Source organism: Falco peregrinus, chromosome 5 (genome assembly GCF_023634155.1).
Source record: "Falco peregrinus isolate bFalPer1 chromosome 5, bFalPer1.pri, whole genome shotgun sequence".
In the NCBI taxonomy this organism is placed as follows: Eukaryota; Metazoa; Chordata; class Aves; order Falconiformes; family Falconidae; genus Falco; species Falco peregrinus.
Window position 1 is genome coordinate 41,786,425 of NC_073725.1, and position 9,580 is coordinate 41,796,004.

At 40.1% G+C, this 9,580-nt stretch overlaps 1 long non-coding RNA gene across 1 annotated transcript in view; it reads left to right on the forward strand.

Moving 5' to 3' along the window:
• The window catches only part of LOC129784494 (uncharacterized), a 62,348-nt gene extending 53,031 nt beyond the window's left edge, over positions 1-9,317 (forward strand). Inside the window, exon 4 of the long non-coding RNA XR_008747288.1 lies at positions 8,364-9,317. This is a non-coding gene — a long non-coding RNA (uncharacterized LOC129784494). The remainder of the gene's footprint in view (positions 1-8,363) is intronic.
• The last annotated feature ends 263 nt before the right edge of the window (positions 9,318-9,580 follow it).

The window sequence follows — 9,580 nt, forward strand, 5'->3', positions numbered from 1 at the left end:
TCTGAACACTGCATATGTTTGTATTAGCCTAGCAGTGTTAAGTATTTCTATGTTGCAAACAATTGCATGAAGTCTACAACTTTTCAATCAAGTTTCCATGCAGGAATCTGTTCGCTCTATAAGATCTCTGATTTTGAAATGCAGTCTGCTTTGAGAAGTTACTGTAAAATGCAAACTTTAGTTTCCTGAGATCGCCTCTCAGAACTTAGTTTTACACTACACAGAAATACTATTTAGGCGGCATCATGCTGAATTCCTTACTGAAATCCAGATAAACTAGTTCTTCTACACTTTAAGAAATTGTTATCTTCTTGAAATATGTGGTTAATCTAGTTCAATAATCTCCCTTTGCATTTTACCCACTACCCATTTATAGTTAAATCTGATTTTTCTTTCATTTGAAATTCTCACTGAAGTCATGCAGATGGACAGATCAGACTCACAGGTATATAGCTCATTTTATAATTTCAAGCATTCCTTCTGTTCTTAAATGTAAGAGGCTGGCAGTAGTAGTTTTATTACTTTTTTCAGTCATACAGTGCTGCACTGGCATTGACAGATCAGTACAAATGTTTGGCATTTATGTCATGTATTTGTTCTTGAAAACTTCTAGGATAGGAAACAGCTTGTTTTGCCAGCTTAGTTACATTTTGTACTTTGATTCACTTTCTCTAGCCCCTCAGTTACCTGATGGGATCCTTTGGAAAGGGAGAAGAGAGGAAGAAGGCAGAAAGGTGGGGGACAGCAGCAAGGCATCCCTTTGCAAGGTGCCAACAACCCCCCCTGTCTCAGGAGCCTTCAGGCTACAGATGGGACATGAAGGGGAAGAGTAAAAGGAGAGGAAAGAAGAAACCCATGCAAATTTAAGGAAGAGATGTAGTTTCGGGGGAGTCAGGAAAACAAGAGAAAATAGGGTAGTCTCTGTCTAAACTAGATCAGGGCAGGGAGCAATACCTACTGCGTAAGGGTGAGATGGATGCTTCCTCTCAGGAGCGGATGGTTGAAAGGGAAGCATAAAGCAAAGCACTCTTTATACCTTGCACATTCCCAGTCAAGTTGTAGTCTCCAGGGTACCATCTGTGTCCTGTTGACTTGAAACTTGAAAATGTTTGGGATGGAGTACAGGGATATCACATGCTACTATAGTGTATCAGGTGAGGACTTTTACCCTTTTTCTCTAAAGGTTTTTAATTTATATTAATTTTATTCTTATTTAAATTTTGTTCCTTATTTTATGATTCAGATCGGTTTTCATATAACCATCAAAATAATGCTTACTGATGAAATTTCACAGTTGCATGCATTTCCTAAGAAACATTTTCTTCTGTAAAAAAACCCAAACCACTAACTCGGTTATATCCAGTCTGGAGACAGTGCTCAGCCGTAACTGACTGAAGACGTAAGCCAGCAATGTTGCTGGAGTGGGTGGCCTTTGTTCCCTGATACTTTCAAGGGACTTTGTAGGGACTCCCATCATTATCTGCTTGGTGGAAGACTGAAATGAAAGCGCATCTTTGCATATTACCTTTCTCAAAACCAGGCACAGGCACCTCTGAGTACTACACAGAATTTGCTAGCTTTTCAGCTGCACAAAATAACAAAGACAAAACCTGAAGTGAATCATGATTTTTCTTTTTGTTCATAAGATCAAATGACTATTCTACTGCCCTAAGATTTCATAGATTTTATGCTAAATTAATGACAAAAATATTTGTGAAGAAACTGTCCATTTTGCACGTGTAATAGCATTTTCTTGCAGCAGCAGCAGCTGTGTCTGTTCTATGTAGATGACAGGCTGACAAATGGAAAGATTATTTCTGTTCCTTCTTTCATTTGACAGTCATAAATCTGAAAAACGTGGAATAGATTTTTTCGTGCATCTTATAAGATTTTATAGGAAGATCCAAGATGGCAGAGAGGGCACAGTTCCAGAATATAAATTAAGGTCTGTACTGGTACCACCAGCAGTCACTCAATGTGATCTGACAGTATCTCTGTCAAATCGATATACAATGCTTTGTTGAACTAGTGGAGTAAGTGGATATGTCTGATAAAATAAACAATATGTTGTCCATGCCATTGACATGAATGCTTATTTAATAAGATCATTTTGATTCAAAGTCAGTTTTCATATTTATACTATTGCAAATCCTGCAGAAGCCGTTGTGTCAGCCATGTGTATAACCTTATATTCCATAAAGATGCAGATCTATTCAGCTTTGTCTTGAGGTGTGTATATAGTGCTACCATATTGATAGTAAATACTTGGATAATTTATATGCACCCTGCATAGGCAGACACTTTATCCTTTCTCAGCAGTGATACAAAGACCAAACAAACTGGATGCTGAGTTATTGGTCAGCTCAGGTGCTCTTTGTCATGAGGCATTTCACTTGGTGTTGCTCTGGAGCCAGCTGATTTTGGGGCAGTAATTACACCATGGACCTACAGATCTGCAGGTTTTGTTTTTTTTTTTTATTTTCGGTGCAGCAGTTCCAATACCAAATTTTCCTCAGACATAAAGCTGCTAAATTTAAGAAAAATATAGATCCTTCCATATATATCTGTGGCAATTCAAAGGCAGTGGATTAAGTTGTATTTGTTCTGGTGAGCAGCTAAAGCCAGGGAAAATGTCACCCTGGACCACATTGCAAAGCACCTTCAGGGGACAGTGGTGTCAGTAGAAGCTGATCTCTCAGACTGCTGACACAATTAGATTGTAAAATCCTTGCTAAGCCTTAAATGACAGAGCTCATATGTAATTTTATTTAGCTGTTCTGATGACTGCCTAAATAATTTTTTAATGTTAAACCTTTTTTATTCTATCCTTTTCTTCTTCTTTTTATTCCTATACATACATACAAGCACAGGTACTCTTTAGTCAATTGAACTATTAAGATTATGTAATCTGAGGGTACTTTAATGTCATCTTTTAGTGCATGAAAGGTCATATTACAACAAGGATTTATGGTTGTCTGGTTACCCTAAGAAAGGCCTGTTATTCATAGTGTAAAAATGAAAGCCAGGCTGTGGCAGGTTCTGTTCTTTAGCTGTGCGATGATTTCTCCATCGCTGTAAGCCCTTCTTATCTCTGACAGTCTAAGAGATACTGGTTGCTGCTTGAGCATGGGTGTGCCACATTATTTTTTTATGCAATAGCTGGATGTAGCAAAACTGATAGGTCTTTCACTCTCACTAGTACTGCTTCCACAGAGCGAGGACTGTCCTCTTGCTAACTTAAATGTCCTGAAACCTTTTCTTCTTTTCATCTTCATAGGCAATGAAAATTGCCTCTTATAGGGGATCTGTATAAAGACTGACCCCTCACTTCAGAGACCTTAAGCAGGATCCAGGATTTGTGCACATGGAGCAAGCCTCAGTGTGTTTGAAATTATAAAACTATAAAATAACTGTTCTAACTTGGATGTAGAAGGCCTGCTTTGGTATAGCTCCCTAGTCTTCCTTAATATGTGAAAGAACAGCCTAAAGTGGAGGGGGCAAGCCTGTGCAAGTGGGCTGATGTCTTCAAATGTGGTGAGTGGGAGGTACAAAGCTCCCCATGTGCCTCCCCTCTACCTCCTACTCCCTATGTTCAGCATCCATCTCCAGATGGAGTGAAAAAGGGAAGAAGCAGAGAGGTCGCTCCGTTCCTCCTCCATAGTGTGGCCGCCTTCATAGGATGATTCAGGGAATCATCCTTTTTCATGCATTCCACCCTCTGGCAAGCATCTTCCCCACAGAGGATGCCAGCAGCATTTCTACCTCCAGGAGGAAGGAGATAAAATTGTAAATAACATTTAAGAGTTAACTATTTTTGGCTAGTTGCATTGGCTGGAAGTCCTATTTTCTCCTTCAAAAATTTGTTTTGTGTGATCTGACTGAGGCAAGTCAGGGAGAGAACACAGAAGACATTTCTAAAATTACAAGTGCCACAGACCAGAGAACAGTAGCACAAGTGATACTCAGGTATAATTAAAAATGGGAAATCACAAAGGGCAGAGTGTCTGCCACAGTCACAGTGGCAGGACTCCCATGCGTGCTGCAGCTTCTGTAAGATGGAGTGAGCCTGTGCTGCAATTCGGATGTGCCCCATGGCATGAACATCACACCTCCACCAGGCCAGCACCATACCAAACCAAGCTGTGACAATGTCCTCTGAGCAAGGCAGCAGCACTCTTTTTATCCTGACCTAAAAGAGAAACATTTTTGCTCTGCTCTGTGGACAAATGTGCTGAGGAAAGGCTTCTATCTGGTTACAGTCTCCTACAACCTGGTGTCTTTCTGAAAAGACACCAGTGGGTTGTGGATGGGCTCTACTGCTGGTCCCAAGTTACTAGCCAAAGCATTTTGTGCCATGGCTGTTCATCATTTTCATCTTTGCATGCTCCCAGATCTGGATACTTCATTGGGGTTTTGTTTGTTTGTTTGTTGTTGTTGTTTTTAAAATAAATGCATCTCTGTTGGCTGGTACCTCAGGTTTCAAAGCAAGCTCCCAGCTCACAGGCTGCAGTTGCTCCTATATGTTCTCTTCAGTTACCTGCCAGGTAGCAGCGCTGCATTGATGTCTGGGCTTGCACCACACCACCTTCTCTGTCCCTGAAAAAAACCCTAGGTACACGAATCAGTAAGGAATAGATTTGTTTGAACCTGATCTATACTGCATGCTGTGTTTAATTTGTAGTCTAAATATAGTTTCTGAATTGCTCCTTGTGCTCCCAGGGTCTTACTTGAGAAGGAAAAATGTGGTAGACAATAAAGGGAAAGAAGGTCTTAGAAAGCTTTTACTCATTCATAATAATTTTTAAGAGAGCACTTCACTATACTTATGGTTACAAAATCACTATGGAATTTCCCTCCTCCACCAAGGGGGATGCAAAGAGATCAGGTCTTGTCTCTTGCTGCTTCCTCTTGAGACTTCAGGTTTGGTAGATAATGCTATAATGATTTAACTGTCTAATTTGATACAGCACAAGGTTTTTATCACTAAAATATACCAGTGCAACACAAACACATACGTGAATGCAGCCCACATGAAATGCATTTAGTATCAGTTAAATATTTAAGTGTCATGAATTGTCATTATAAATAGAAAATAATGGTAAAGCTATTCTAGTTCTAGTAGTGGTTCTACAAAATATGATTCTTAATCCTGTGCTGTTTAGCACTTTCTTTATTAACAATTGTCTGGGAAAAAAAAAATCCTACTAAAGTTTGTAAATATTCCCAAAATCATGAGAGAAAACAACAAATTTGCTCGTATTCATACAGCTATGTTCAATTCAGCCCCAAATATCAGGGACAAAGACTACTACATTAAAAAAACACACTTCTAGAAACAGAAATTCTGAAAAACATCTTGGGGTTTGGAGCAGATGATCTGTTGCTCAGTGCTGTGTCAAGAAGAGCCGATGTAGGTAAACAAAATGATGCTAAGTAAGGAGGTTATAGTGGGGAATATTTTGTCACTGTCTCTTGTGATATGAAACCTAGAAGACAGGATAGGAAAACTGTGTGGCATATATATTTTTTTTAAGGATTATTTTTTTTAAATGCTCCATATTTAAACTGCTACACTCATTGGCATGCAATATTACAGATACCAAAAGCTTATGCTAATGAGACAAGTTCTTGTAAGTACCTTCCATGGAGCACTCCTGAGCACGGAGGTGTCTGTGTTTGTCATAAAGCTGAAGGCTGGTAGAGGAGTCCAGAAAATATCACTCCTTTCCTTTTTTAAACTTTCCCCCAGTCATCCACCACACATCACTGTCAAAGACAAGCCATTTTTCTAGATAGACCTTGGGTCTGACCTAATACAGCTAGTCATATGTTGTTGTTCCTACTACTGCTCTATTTACCATCCTGACATATGATCAGATCTCTAATATTGTGTCCAGTTCTGATGTTCACAGTCCAAGAAGGTAACTGAAAATTTGAAGACTGTGAGAATATTTTAAAGCATTAGGAAACAAGTCAAATACTAAAGTATCTTATTGTATTTCTTCCAACAAGGGCAGAGCTAAGGGATAGTTTTCTTATAGTCCAAAAGTATCTAACTGGGAAAGGCCAAACTCTCCAGCATGTCATGCATGGTAGTAGGATTCATCTGGCTTTATGTCTATACCTGAGCTGGTCTATCTAAAAGCTCTGTGTGTCAATACAGATGTAAACAATACTCTAGGTGGATAGTAAAGCACAATTCATCTCAGTCTGGAGTAGATGTCTAAACCAGTTTAGATGAATCACTCCCTTAAAGTTTCTATTTGCTTCGCTGTCTATGAAAGGCATCTACTGGGGCTACTGCAGTTGCAGACCTCTGCTGAAGGTGCCCAGAGCTGGTTGAATCTTACTCCTGATGTCTATGAACTGATTAGTAGAGATCAGTAAGAGTAGTGGAGCACAGATTACTGCTCAGCGTGATTAGCAACTGGAACATATTATGAATGACTGAGATGGCTCTGCTTTCAAAGACTTTCTAAAAATTAGGGTTATGCTTTATTTCCTAGAAAGTATGCCCTAGCTGAAACATGGCTGCTGGCCTTGTACTAGAGGACTCCTATGACCCATGTTGTACTGGACATCAGGCTATCAGATCATGATTCCTCCTGGCCATAAGAATCTCTGCCTTCAATCACTGCTAATGAATAGTGACATGTTTTCAATGCCTTATTAAGTGGCTCTTGATCAATACAGATGTGCCATTTACCTGCAGGGGTTTTCCCACAATTGTTAGCTGCTGCTGCTGCTGGGTTTGTTTTAAGGGATGTAATGTTACAAATCAGCTTATGAACCTCCGACATGCTGAAGTTTTCCATCAGCACCAAAGGGCAGATTTAGCAGTGGTTCAGAGGGTGGTAGACTTCCTCCTTAGCGCTCTGCTCCATGCTGTGCAGCCAGAAGCGAAGCTGCAGTGTAGCACAGCCCTTTCTATCAATATCATGGCAACATCCAGCCCTAGCCAAATTTATCCTTGTATCACTTAGTCTGCAGTGAAAATGGCTGAATTTAAAGCTTGGAGTTTAAGGACAGTCTTTCCTGACTCAGTCTTTCCGGTCACTGACAGGTTTACCTGTAGTATAGGATGCCTTTATAGCCAACTTTGCTATACATGAAGAAAAGATAATTGTGTGTGCATGGCTATGCTATGAGTGTGTTCTATGCTACCTTTGTTTTCATTAAGTATAATGACAAGCAAACACGTTAATTAAACTTAGTGTTCAGAAATACAGTTTTATTTTATATTGCTGCTATTTGGGATGACTAACCAGGACTTGCACACTGTAGTTGTGTTCTTGGGGTAGCTGGTATGAAATCACATTATGAGTCAATATAAATACAACAACAAACCCACTTTTGACTAGTCTGAATGCTTCACCAACTAATTTTGTCAAATCTATGACATGCATAGTAGTTTCTGACACTCTCCCTTCATTATTATTAGTGCTATTAGAAATCCTGCACATTTAGATTTTACTAGGGGGCTGGTCAAGAATGGCATGGGGAAGGGGGCATTGAAGAATATTACAAAACCAGAAGAATCTTTCTCATGGGCTGAACAGTGATCAGTGTCACTGGTAATAATCACTGTCTAATCTGATTTGGTTTCATCTCACAAATGAGCACAGCTGTGAAAGCTATACCTGAAAGGCTTAAATTCCTGGTTCCTAAAACTGGATCTCCAGCTGCAGGTGCTCAGGCATCTCTAAGGTACTATCAGCAAGCCCAGTCATAAATCACAAAGACTTGCTGTTTACCACTATGACTGATCTCCAAAACCAGGATCAATGCAGCTCATTCCTGAAACCTGAAAACAAGTGTATATATAAGAGAAAGTGTCAAGAAAGACAATATTAAAAATAAGGTCAAACTTTAATTCACCTTGGTTCCCAGAACCATTCCGTAAAGCCTCCTGATGAGAATAATTTCACAGCCTGTGTGGATTGCATTACGCCTACCCTTAAACTGAGTCCTTTAAAGACAGATACTGACTCATTTTTATTCTAAAAAATCTTTACTGTGGTGACGTCCCCTCTTATTCAATAAGGCAAATGCAGATGAATTAGATGTAGTTTTCAATGGTATTTTTGCTGCTAGGTGGTTCACTCCATGTTTTGCCCCAGTTTTGGGCAGTGGAGGGGCATCTTTTTGCACTGTTCCAGGAGAGGCTTGGAGAAAATCAAGCACTTTGAGGCAGCGATGCATAGAGCAGTCTATATTCTCCAGCACAGGGAACTGCCTTGTTGTGGGGAGAAGGCAAAATCAAAGCTTCTGCCAATCTAATTCCTTTCTCCTTGCACAAAGTAAAGTCATTACTCTGCAAAGAAATATCGCTCTCCCTCTCACAATCTGGTCTTTAACTCCAGAATCCAGCACTGAGACACAGGAGGAATTCTCACAGCCTTTGGCATCTCTTCGCTGTGTGCCAGCTGAACCACAATTTGTTCCTTCCTGAATACATCCTGGAACTGAAGGAGCAGACTGCTATCATCATACTGTTTAAGGTGAGATCAAATATCGTTCCAGCCCAGTATCCTGTTTCTGAGAGTGGACAGCACCAGACGTTCTGGGAAGAGCATAAGAAAAATGCAGACTACAATGACACTTTCCCCGTGTGTTCACCCTGACTCCAGAGATTTGTGCCTCACACATTTCCTCAGCTAGAGCCAAAATCTGTTCAACGCTTTTCTCCGTAAAATGTTTGCAACCAATACTGTATGTTGTTCTCCCTGGAGTTTATCCTTAGGGTAGCGATGCCGCTGTAAATCCAAAGTGTCTAGTGTTCATCTGGTTGCATTACATTCTCCACCAGTTACAACAGAACTGGGCTTTCTCCTGGCACATTGCCTCTTTTTCACTGGCACAGCTTGAAACAGGAATCTCAATAAATGGGCAGGCAGATCCTGCTCTCTGACAGGAATCACTAACAGCATATTTGTATAACTTTGCTAACTTTCATGGAGCTGGACTATATTTTCACTGGACTGTGTCATGTTTCAAAGCTGAGCTAGAACAAAAGTTTTTGTGCCTGTTACAGTTTTAGAGTAATGCTGTGCAGGCATGGCTGGGTAGATGGGCAAAGGAAACATTCACACCATATTCTGGTGCCAACTTGAACACTCAAGAAGTCTACTGTAGCCAAGAGAAAGAGAAGGCATGTACCTCGTCTCTACAATTATCCTACAGAGATCAGCCTCCTCATCTAGTTTCTAAACTTGGAGCTAAAATTCAGGCACATGAACACCCTCCCCATTACTCCAACATTTTCCACTTACCAATTTTGATTTAAAAATAAAACTAAATGACTAGATCTCTGACAATCTGCAGTGGCCCAGCATCTTGCCCTGAAGCAATTTCAACTCTGGCAACAACAACAGAACTTTCAGGAATAAAAGCTCTGACTGATTTTCTAGTTAACTTGATTTATTGTAATTAGCTTTACTTAATTATACATACAGCTGTTCTGCACCCTCAGCATAGCTCAGGGGACTGTTTAAAGTGCTTAAGTCTGAATGTCATGTTTTAGCACAGTATAGAGCACAGCATTCTTCTTCTCAGGATCTGGTGGGAGGGAAGGGCATCC